General features: G+C 31.9%; 1 protein-coding gene across 7 annotated transcripts in view; it reads right to left on the bottom strand.

Annotated features, from left to right (window-relative positions):
- LOC143064600 (uncharacterized) overlaps nt 1-3228 on the bottom strand; it is a 96718-nt gene extending 93490 nt beyond the window's left edge. For 6 of the 7 annotated variants that reach the window (XM_076237525.1, XM_076237522.1, XM_076237526.1 and 3 more), the window contains exon 1: nt 3101-3228. The gene's annotated coding sequence lies outside the window, so the exon portion shown is untranslated. Of the gene's footprint in view, nt 1-2851; nt 3075-3100 lie in introns of those variants that run through there. The other variant, XM_076237523.1, reaches the window with a different exon arrangement.
- Between the last annotated feature and the right edge of the window lie 9791 nt (nt 3229-13019).

Here is a 13019-nt window from a genome sequence, read left to right as displayed (position 1 = left end):
AAGTTTATTGTGAAGGCTGAAAAAGTCTATTGATTCCCCTCCCAAAACATAAATTTAAATGAGGCATGATCATGAAGAGTTTTTTCATGAAAAATCTTTTATATTGCACAATAAAAAGAAAAACTACAACCTTATACCATATAATATATATTTGTGTTATTTCTTACTTATCACTAATCTCAAGACCAACGTTGTAACCATAAAAATTTATTTCTGTACTAGGGAACAATGTAAAATCATAATAAGATGATATCTCTGTGATATAAAGAAGAAAAAGTTCAATTTATCATATGAAGAATTTATTGAATAACAATAAAATGCTTTATTCATCGATAATTCATATTTCTTGCAGACTATTATCTTTTTATGGACTTTTTACAGGAAAAATTGATCATATAACATATTAGGAACCCAAAGTATTAAGTGATTACAGTAAATCTTTCAACTTTATCCTTTCATAATAAAATCTAAAACAATCCATCTAAAAAAAATACAGATTGCAAATGTCCAAGTTATTTTGCATAAATAAGGTTGTTAATTTTTGTATGGTTTGTTTTCTGTCTATCTAATTATCTAGGGTACTTAATTCTTACTTTTGTATAGAACAGATATCGAATAATTTTAGGTGGAATTTCAAACAGCATTGCCTAAAATAATAACAGAAAAATAATACTTGAAAGGATAATAATAATTACAAAAAAATTATATGGCACAAATTAACTTTTTAGTAGATAATAATGAATGGAAGTTCCAAATTAAAGCTACACCAAAATGGTCATGCTGTAGAGGTGAATTAAGAGAATGGGAATGAGAATTGTGACTTCAATTTGTAAAGGAAGGCATGCAGGTAAAGGTATAGTCCTTATTACTATTTATCCCTCTTTACTGGACATCACAAAGGTTCTAGTAAATTTTTGATGTCCCAATAGAGAATATCAAACGCCACAATGGAAAAGTGATTGTTGTATGACATCAATAGTTCAAAAGGCGTAGATTCTAAGGTCAATCAATGCAGATTTCCAAATAGGGAGTCTTCAATTTTGTCAAAATTAATTAATCAAACCAATTTAGTGCAAGTGTTTGTCTGAAACAGCATTTGTCTTGCACACACTAATACATTAAATCCATGTTTAAACTTTAATGTTCATGTTCCAGACAAATAACATGAGGTTTTGTATTCTCTGATTAAATCATCATGCCATATTTGTCAGCAATGATCTGTATGCAAACAATATTATTGATTATTGAATTTGAATTTTAATTATTAACTAAGATTGTCATCCTTGCACTAACTGAAAGGTATCCCACCCTTTACATTCCAATCCAATGATGTATTTTGTTTGTGTGTATTGACAAACCTTTAATTGATGATTAGTTTTTCTTGCGTTGCAGTTCAATTTAACAATTGTTACTTTCAATATCCAATAACCACAACATTCTGTTTTACTTGAATTAATATTTTATTTCTTGAAACAAATTCCACACCTTATTTTTCATTGATTCTTTTTTGTAATTTCAGGAAATCTTTTCTTGAATTAATATCTTTCAATACAGCTTCATCCTTGAGGAGCTGATTAACTGATAAGAAAGATTTATATTGATGCTAAAGTCATGAGCATCTTTCTCAAGTCTAAACATCAGTCACAAAAACTGGAGATCTTGACTTCAAAGAAAACAGGCCTTACAGGACATCTGACAGAATTTACATTGGTCCGAGAACAACATATGAAAAGGAAAACCAAAACAAAACCTGTAATCCTTGAACATTCTCTATATTTTGGTTGTATATAGATAATTAAGTATACTTCCAAATACTTTCAAACAGTAAACAAATTTTCTAGATAGAAAGCCAGAACAAAAAACCAAGCAATAACATTCTTTAAAATATTAGAGTAGAATAAAAAAGAACACCCTTTTGTGTGATTACATAGGAATCACTGTAGCATGACTGGAGCAGGCCCCCTATTTGGGCTGTCAGAACACACACACCCCTTTTATGAAAATTTCTGGATCTGCCACTGACAAGGAACATGTGTACTAAGTTTCAAATTGATTGGATTTTACTTCATCATAAATTACCTTTATTAAAAATTCTAACCTGAAGAGGGACAGACAGAGGGACAAACCAATGAAAGAACAACCTAACAAATGGTACCACAGACCAAAAAACATATTTCAAGTTTTGTTTAGCACTTAAGTGATCATATCACTTAAAATAAACATGTACCTTCTCAAATGCAAACAAATTGACTTGTTTAACATAGAAAAACGTTTCTTCTCATATGGACAAAAACGAGAATATTACAAGCCAACAAGCTATAAAGAAACTATTTGACGTAATTATCTCATCTGACAAAAACATCGTAAAAATGGAATCATCAAGTTGGGATTTCCAATATTTATGCAGACATATATTATTTGAATATTCCTTGCTTACTCCTCTCTAAGTCCTTAGTGAATATCTATTAAACATCTTCATTTATATATTAAATGTTGTGTAGGAATAGTGTTCTGTCAAACTTGAAAAAAAAACACCATATATATACAAAATCAGACTTAAGAAAAAACTTTTAAAAAATATGACACATTCATTATAATTTACTATACAAAATCCTTCAGGACAAAAATAAGCCATCTACAAGAAATTTTTAAGAACTGAATCAAACTTTCAAATTTCCTTCTACATTATACCGGCCCTTTTTTAAGTCATTTGTTACACCCCAATCTCACTCGTTCAACAGAATTAATTCTTTGGCAATTTTGTTCACTTAATTCTTCTATTGAATGTATACCAATTATAGTTTTTTTTTACACCTGTAAATTTTGACTACATAAGGTTTAACATTCTTACCTTTTGCAGACGGTCACAAGACTCAAGCAGACGTCAGATGACAAACTGATCAAGATAATTCCTGTTAGTCAACTTATATGTAGCTGATGTGCTATTGATTTTTTCCGGATCTTCCATTCAACTGTGATTCTCCAAGGAATCAATGTTGATGCTTTATCTTGAAAATTAATCTATGAAAATGCAAAACAAAATTACATGGAAAACATGTTAATTACAATGCAAGTTTTTAAACCTTGGTTTGTTAATTACCTTGTACTTGTAGGTTCTGGACTGGCCCAACAATAGCTTCTGCCATGCTATGGTTCCAGAAATATTTCCAAAATAATCAACAGCTCAATTGTATGGCTACAATAATCTGGAAGTCAAATAATCACTATCTAGAAATATATAGAACAATGCTGGAATTATAATGCATCTGAACATATATGGTCACTAACTTCAGTAATACTGTGATGAAAAAGCAAAAACACACAAACTGACATAAAAAATAACTGGAGCACCAATTCCACAGAATGTAAATAAGCAGTGAGATGACTCATAATAATGTGTGTCAAGGTCACAAAATATAGATTTAAATGAAGAGATGCCACTGATGACAGCTTGGTGACAAATGGAAAAGTACCATTATTTAATTTTTTAAACTATGTCTAAGAAAATCTTTTTTTTTCACTTAGTGATAAGTTATGCATAAAATCAAATTTTAAACTTTATTTCCTAACATTAATATAAATGCTTTTCATTTTTTTTTAAAGTACCTTACTTATTCAAAATTGACAATATAATTACTGACTTCATCTTTTAAACTGCATACCTAAAAGTTATGCATATTGTTACAGGCCTCAAGGGAGACAACTCGAAATTAAATTTACAGGTAGATTTACAATTTTTGTTGGCAGTTGCATTTTCACCAGTCAAATAAGTTATCAATTTCATCCATTAAAAGGATGATTATATTCAAAGTTTATGTCTAAAAATTTAATTCAATATTTGCTCAAAAGCCATACAAGAATTTGTTTAGGCATAGTCAAAAATATCTATACGAGATAACACAAATCTAAGCTCAAAAGTCTAAGTTTAATTTTCCCTTTGGAGTAATCAAAACTAAAATTTCACATCATTTTAATGATGTTTTTAGGTTTGTTTCATGCTGAAGTTACTAATAGTTGTTGCTTTATGGTGGCTGCTTAAATCAGTGATTTGTATAATTTCTGCTAGGTTTAAAAATAATGAAATATTATGCTGCAGAATATTTTAAAGTCTACATAAGAATAGATAGATATAGATGTTCATCAGATAATATAGGATGAAGCAGGACATGTGATGGATGTACACCAAATAAATATCTCAGGAATCACTTGGAAAACAAATTATATTATTTGGGGATCATTGTTTGCGATGTTTTTAACTATAATTATATAAGTTGATACAACATAATATTGTTGGTAAATGTATTTCACTTTAAGTTGATACACGTAATATTGTTTGTGGTTGTATTTCACTTTAAGTTGATACAAAATATTGGTTGTGGATGTTTTTACACTCTTACATATTAAATCTATTCCTGCTTAAGTGTTGCTAAATGATCTAACTGAAATGAAACTGTTGAATTTATATAGAAATGTTAAATGTTTATTGATGATTAACTTTTACTTACTGTTACCTTCGCTTATAATTCCAACTTTTTAGCCTATAATACAAAAACAATATATATTAATAAGACAAGACTATTATAAAACATGTACCATGCAATGTACAAAAACAACTCCATAGTACCATAATATTATGTAGTATTCGCTTGGAAGCACTTTTCTCTCATTTCTGTGCTATTTTCACATTTCCTGACCAGTGTGAGAAAAATATTTCTTCTCACAAGTGAAAAATCTGTTCTCTGCAAATGTTTTGTTGAAATTTAATTGTGACGTTAAATTTTCTTGTTTTCTTCTGAATTTTCTTATTGTGACGTCATAAAAAAGGCAACAATGCCTGATTACATCACATCAAAAGTACACAACTTTACTCAAATCTTTGAAAAGGAAGGATAAAAATCATTAGAGAAACAGATTCCACCACTGTAACTCGTGACATTTCTCCACTCTCAACAGTTAAATTTTAATTATTTAAAAAGCTCGGCAAGCCTCACGCTTTAAATATTAAAATTTAACTGTCTCAAGTGGAGAAATATCGTAATACACTTGTTGGAGTTGTGGAATCTATATTTCCATAATTGGTTAGGATCATCAAGATATTTCAGGCAATACTTTTTTAAAAACCTAAGTTGATATATCTTGGATTTCGTTGTAATTTTGCATGCAACTAGATGTAAACATTTAAAATTAAATATGCAGAGGAACTTTTAATATTTTCTTCCAGGGATTTAGCAAAAGAAATATAAATGAAAGTAAAATAATTCAGGAATAAAAATAAAATAAAATTCATGAAATTAAGTGAAAAACAAGAATGTGTCCATAGTACACGGATGCCCCACTCCCACTATCATTTTCTATGTTCAGTGGACCATGAAATTGGGGTCAAAACTTTAATTTGGAATTAAAATTAGAAAGATCATATCATAGGGAACATGTGTACTAAGTTTCAAGTTGATGTAACTTTAACTTCATCAAAAACTACCTTGACCAAAAACTTTAACCTGAACTTTGCTTTATCATTTTCTATGTTCAGTGGACCATGAAATTGGGGTCAAAACTATAATTTGGCATTAAAATTAGAAAGATCATATCATGGGGAACATGTGTATTAAGTTTCAAGTTGATTGGACTTCAGCTTCATCAAAAACTACCTCGACCAAAAACTTTAACAGGACGGACGAACGGAGGCACAGACGGACGGACGGACGGACGGACAGACGGACGGACGAACGGAGGCACAGACCAGAAAACATAATGCCCCTCTACTATCGTAGGTGGGGCATAAAAATAAATTTTGAGTGTATCAATATTCACAAATATTGGAAATGGTTCTGAGGAACCCTGTGTCTCTACTGCAATGCTGTTGCTAGTGTAAAAGTGTATTTTTGATATCCAGGATTACTATGTCTAGCTTCCAAGACAAAGTGATGCAGGTTTGACAAAAATAAGGTTTCACAAAATGAGTCTCATCAAATGGAGTCCAATTAATTTGAAACACAGTTTAGACATGCTGCTGAAATCTCATACATAGTGTTAGAATTTATTTGAGTACCGGTAAATCATAATGATATCCTACTGGCCTTGACAATAATCTGTTTATTATATATAAAAAAAGTTGTTTGCAAGAGGAAAAACAACACACCAGGAAAGTATCCAAAGTAAAAGAACAAAGATATGCTTGTTGGAAGGACGTTAGAATCAAATTTTCCAATGTAATACATGGTTAAGTATTGGAAACTTTCAAATTTTCAATTTGTTTGGCACACTGGAATTAGTAGCAAATCATGGAATGTACTTTTCAACTTTTGTAAGTTACAATACTAACTATGAAGCTGTACATAATCTTCTACACCCAGATTCTTGGCTGAATTCTTTAATAAATTGATAAATAACTAAGCAGAATAGATATAAATCTTTTATCTTATAAAAAAAACATAAGAGCTTCATAAAAATCCAATGATATTTGCCAAATTTTAAAAATAACATGGCTCAGCAAGAGACAAAATTAGTGTCTTAGGTTAATACAAACAGATAAGTTTATTTTGTTTTCTGCTTTGATCACTTTGTACAGTAGATATTTAATTTGTTAAATATTACTGAGTAATCTAAAAGAAGAATTAACATGTCTTTAACCCTGCCACATGTTTGTGTACACTACAAGTGTTTATTCTGTGGTTTTATGGAATCCTACTATTTTTTGTCAATTGAGGAACTTGTTTTAGGTCGTTCGTTTTTTCTGCAGACATATTTCTTTTACAACCTGCTTAAATTTGAGTGAACTGAAGCTTTCAACATCACTGTCGATCACTGAAGACTGTGAGTTTTTTCTAATTTCATTTTGGTTATGTTATGTTTTTGGTTTGCTGTCTCATTGGTGAACACAAATCTCCTTTTAATGGTATCAAGACATTACAGAATATAATTGGTTAATTTTAATAAAACATAAACCCAACAACAAACAAGAGTGCACACACGGGAATATCTCACCTTCTTTACTTATCATTGGTATTATGTAACATAATGTTGATAGTTCTAAATATAAAGCTTTACTACAACTATCACATAAACTTAACATAATCCAGGATAATGAGGTCAAGGTCATATAAACCAAACACGAAAAACATGTACACCTTACAATCATTCAGTTCACTCGATATAGTTGACCTATTGCTTATAGTTTTAAGTAAATCTTAACCTAGAAAACTAAACATTGTCCAATCAACCAGGAAAATGAGGTCAAGGTCAGATGAACCATGTCAGGCAGACATGTAGAGCTTACAATCCTTCCATAAAACAAATATAAATGACCTCATAATTACTTGTAGTTTAAAAAAAACGTGACCAAAACACAAACACTTAATACAGAGCAATGAACCCTGAAAAAGAGGTCAAGGTGAAATAAAACCTGTGAGACTGAAATGTACATCATAAAATATTTCCATTCACCAAATATAGTTGACCTAATGCATATAGTATTAGAAAAACCAAAACTGAAAAAATTACTTTGACCACTGAATATTGAAAATGAGGCAAAGGTCTGATGACACCTGCCAGTTAGACATGTACACCTTACAATCATTCCATATACCAAATATAGATGACCTATTGCATATAGTATAAGAAAAACAGACAAAAAAAAAACAAACTGAACTATAACCACTGAACCATGAAAACGAGGTCAAGGTGAGATGAAACTGCCATTTGGGCATGTACACCTTACAGTCCTTCCATACACCAAACATACTTGACTTATTGTTTATAGTATCTGAGATATGGACTTATTCCCAAAAACTTTACCTTTTCACTGATCCAAACTAGAGGCTCTCAAGAGCCTGTAAAACTCACCTGATTCTACTTAGGTTTTTGAAATCATGTAAAAAAAAAAGATAAAATTTGGCTACAATTTAACAACACTTGCCCAGCACCTGATTAGGATATGTTTGTTTTCATTCAATTCTAGAAGATGAATGGTCCTATGTTAAACCAAGTCACCCCACTGGCAGCCATCTTGGATGATGGATCGGCTACAAAGTAATAACACTTGGCCAGCATCTCATAAGGAACATTCATGCTATGTTTTATTTCATTCCATTCAGTGGTTCTCTAAAAGAAGACATTTGTATGTATTTCCCTTTGGGTACTATGTTAAACTAAGTCCCCTGCTGGCAGCCATCTTGGATGATGAATTGGCTACAAAGTAACAACACTTGGTCAGCACCTCATAAGGAACATTCATGCCATGTTTGGTTTCATTCCATTCAGTGGTTCTCTAGAAGAAGTTTAAAATGTAAAAAGTTGATGCCAACGACCATGACAAGTGATATGAAAAGCTCAAGTGAAACCGGGCATGAGGACCTTGCAAGGTATGTACATACCAACTGTAGTTATCCTATAATTCATAATAAGAGAGAAATTAACATTACAAAAAATCTTTTTTTTTATGTAGTCACTGAACCATGAAAATGAGGTCAAGGACAATGGACATATGACAGACCGAAATTCCTAACATAAGGCATCTATATACCAAATATGAAGCATCCAGGTCTTTTACCTAGTAAAGTATGAAGATTTTAAGAAGTAAGCTAACGCTGCTGCCACCGCATGCACCGACTAGCCGCTGGATCTCTATCCCTATGTCGAGCATTTCTGTGACAAAGTTGCAAGCTCAACAAAAATCATATAACAAGCACATAATGAGAAAAGCTAACAATGTAACATTTTTGGTGTTTGACAATAGTGAGATTACTTAGAACTGAATTATGATTTGAGAATAAAAAGGTGTTATGTTTATACATTTTTTGGGGTATAAAATTATATATCAAATACCCTGGGCTTCTGATGTCATTTATTTTAAAATCTTGTTTACTTAAGGAATCAATCAGCTTGTTTATCCTGTTGGTCATTTGTATTACATAAGGAGATGTAATATGATTGCCAATGACAATCATTCTCAACTAGAGACAACATCACATACATATAAGCAACTAAAGGTAATTGTATGGCCTTCAACCAAGAGCAAAACCCATACCACATAGCAAGCTTTAAGAGGCCCAGACATAACAAAATGTGATTTCACTGGGACCACCAAGACTACAACTCTGGTGCTTCCTGTAAAAAGTGCTAGTCCTGTATCTGCGGAAATTATTTTGCAATTAATCATTTCCATACATATATTTATAAATAAGATACGGTCAATTTACATATTACCTATATGGTTCCATTTCATACATTGTTATATATCATTAGAAGGACAGTACTTAAACACCAGTTTTCCAGATCACTGTCCTGTTACTAATAGTACTTTCTAAATTTTAGAATGAATTGTTGGTTTTATATTACACATTGTTGCCTATTTAAATATGGCTGATTTTTTCAAAGCTTAGCAATATATATCTATCAGCATTCCTAGTTCCATGAGTTCAAGAAATAGATATGAGAAATCAGTCAAAAATTTACTTTTTCAGGGGATAATTAGTCAAAACACACATGAGTAATGCTGTTATGCAACTTGTTTTTTTTTCCTAATTAATCTTTGATATAAATAATTAAATACCAAAAAACCTCTGCATACAGCAAAATATAATCCAAAAGTTTCTATTGAAATCAGCTTCCTAAAATAGTTCAAACACTTTTGTACCTAGAAACACTCGGATACCAACAACAAATTAAATGATTTCACAGTTAAACTCCTCATTTTGTTCTCTAATTGATAAAATAATTTCTTACCTATATATTATGTCACATTGATCACACAAAAGTTGACATAAATATCTGGACATACAATATTGAACACCATTTCATGCAGCAATCATTTTTGGCATAACTTTGTGATATGCTTTCAAAATAACAAATTATGCACCATCCTCATCAGATATAATTATCCTTTAGGGAATATAACATAATTATCAACTTGGGGCTCTCAAAGGGAAATGATGTCTAAAAACAATCATAAAAATAAAATTGGAGCTCTTAGAGGTAATTTTTATTTCATTACTGTTTTTACATATAAATTGTGATGAAAACCAGGCGTGAGTTATATATTTTTTTTTATAAATTTCAAAATTGCTCCAAACAAGAATTTCCTTAAAAATGTATCTACATTTACAATTCATTAATTATTTATTCCAATAAAAAAATGATCAACTGCTTTATTAAATAAATGAGGAATGTATGGAATACAGACAATGCCCCCGTTTTATAAAGGGACATAACTCAAGAACAGTAAAATTGAAATTTAACCCAAATTTAAACTAGATTTGAGTTTTTTGGTAATAAGCATTGTGTATAAGCTTCATAATATTTTTTGAGGAAACTAAAGTAAGAAAATGGAACCAAAAAAATCAGCATTTTTTTAAATTTCTATTGTAAAGGTGCAAAAATCTAGAACAGTAAATTTGTCGCCACCAACATTCTACTTTGGCATAGACCTAGAAAGATAATATTATAGGTAACATATGTATTAAGTTTCAAGTTGATTTGACTTAAACTTCATCAAAAACTTCCTTGAAATTTTTTTTTAACCAAAAACTTTAACCTAAAGTGGGACAGACAGACGAACTAATGGGGGGACAAACAAAAAAATCAAAGCGCTGTAAGCGCTGAAGGCAGTTAACCAAAAACCAAGGCAACCGTAATTATGAAAACTGTGGCAATGTTGCCTCAACAATAAACATTCATGTATAGTACATTCATGTTTATCTAATGATTTATTTATTAAGGCAAATAATTTATATGTTATCAAGGTTTCAAAAGCAATGTATATATCAATGTATATTTTTTTATGGTGAGTCTGCAGTGGTACAAGTTCCCAATGATTGCAGTTGTTCTACTTGGTAGTTAACATTGGTTTTATTTGACTGCTAGAAGTTCAATTTGACTTAGTATGAACATGTAATAGTATGAATGGACTGGTTTCCCTGGAAAGAAAACTGAGTTTGTGTTCTATAGTACAAAAGTTATGTGACACGAATCAGACAAATGTTCACTACAACAGGGATCAAAGGTGAGGTCTGACTGACCTGCCCATAGTAAATGTAAATGATTTGTTATTTTGTCCCATACATATGAATATATATAATTTAGGGGTGGGGATCTCAACGGTTTTCAAGTTCTCAAACAGGTAGGGGTAAGCAGAGGATTTAGGGGGGGGCAGGGGAAAAAAAATTGGTTGCTTATATAGGGAATCACTGAAGCGTGACTGGAGCGGGCCTCTCTTAGGTCAGTCAGTGGGCCCCACTTATGAAAATTTCTGGACTTCCCCTACATTTCATTTTATTTGTTATATTGTCCCATACATGAATATATATGGTTTAGGAGTGGGGATCCAAGTTCTCAAACAGGAGGGGTCGGGTGTCCCCAGGGACTCCCCATATATTTCATTTAATTAGTTATATTGACCCATACATGAATATGTATTGTTTTGGTGTGGGAATCTCGACCGTTTCCAAGTTCTCAAACAGGAGGGTTGGGATGACCACAGGGACTTCCCCTATATTTCATTTGATTTGTTATATTGTCCCATACATGAGTATATATGGTTTAGGGGTAAGGGGTTTAGGGGTAAGGATCTTGACCATTTCCAAGTTCTCAAACAGGAGGGTGAACAGTGACCTCAGGGACTCCCCTATCTTTCATTTGAATTGTTATATTGTCCCGTACATGAATATATATGGTTAAGGGGTGGCGATCTCAATGGGTTTCAAATTCTCAAACAGGAGGGGGTGGGGTGACCCAAGGGACTCCCCCTATATTACATTTTTTATTTATTATATTGTCCTATACATGCATGAATATATGCAGGGGCGGATTCAGACGGGGGAGGGTTGCGGGCTTGCACCCCCCTTAAATTTGCAAAGCATCGGCTGTTCTCAGCTTAATAAAGAATATTCCGATAATTTTACCTCAATTTTTTTTAGCCTCGCTCTGCTCGGCGAAAATTTAAGTTTGCGCCCCTCCTAACCTAAAATCCTGGATCTGCCCCTCATATGGTTTAGGGGTGGGGAGCTCGACCGTTTCCAAGTTATCAAACAGGAGGGGGTAGAGTGGCCCAAAGAATGCCACCTATATATCATATGATTTACTTACATTAAGGTATATATAATATAGTTGCATTATTTGTGAAAATAAAGAAAGAAACTTTCAGCTACTTTAATTGACCCTTGAAGCTTCAAAATTGAGAAAAACAAATAACTCCTCGAAATTGCAGTAATATGTTTACACTTTAAAAGCATCTCACATGCATTATCATCATTTATCATTTATAAAGAAAATTTAGACTGTGACCATGAACATGTATATTGTTAGATATACTGTTCCCAGCCGTTGTATTGGATTTTTAAATTAAAATTTGTCAAAAAGTAATTTTGAGTTTCTGAATAAAATATTTTTCTGCTTTTTCTTTCTTTTACATAATATATCTTTTGGTTTACAATACTAGTGTTTATATTCATTTATCATGCATAGATGTATTTTTTCACCTGCTTGGATTTATTTTGTAAATGATCGCCAAACCCGGAATTACCCTTATCCGCTTCCGGAATCGGATCCGATTTTGTAAAATTTTGTTTTCACGGCCGCCATTGTTATGTGTTTACAATGTTGTTTTTGTCAATCAGATACGATTTTACTCGAATTTATACAATATTTGTCGGTGATTTTCTGTATAAAGCTAGCGGTTGAACAAAATGAACATCGCCGTCATGAATAATAATGATAAAAATAAGTTTTTAGCTGTTTAATTGGAGACTTTCGTGAACATGGTGAAAAGGTTTGCAAAGTAATTTCTTATTTCTTTCAAGTGGAAGGTGACTACGTCGGACGTAGCTAGAAACCAATTATCCTAGTCGAAATTCCGCTTTCAAAAGTGGAAGGTCGCGGACCTCGGACCACCGCTAATTTGCACACCTGCCTCCAAATTGAAAAGCTACGAAAATTTCTTTTTCTAATTTGAAATTGCCGCCAACAGCATGAACAGTTGAACTTATTATATAATAGACTACTGACGTAGTTGTACTACGTATTGA

This window comes from Mytilus galloprovincialis, chromosome 2 (genome assembly GCF_965363235.1).
Source record: "Mytilus galloprovincialis chromosome 2, xbMytGall1.hap1.1, whole genome shotgun sequence".
NCBI lineage: Eukaryota > Metazoa > Mollusca > Bivalvia > Mytilida > Mytilidae > Mytilus > Mytilus galloprovincialis.
This window is presented reverse-complemented; position numbering and strand designations above follow the sequence as displayed.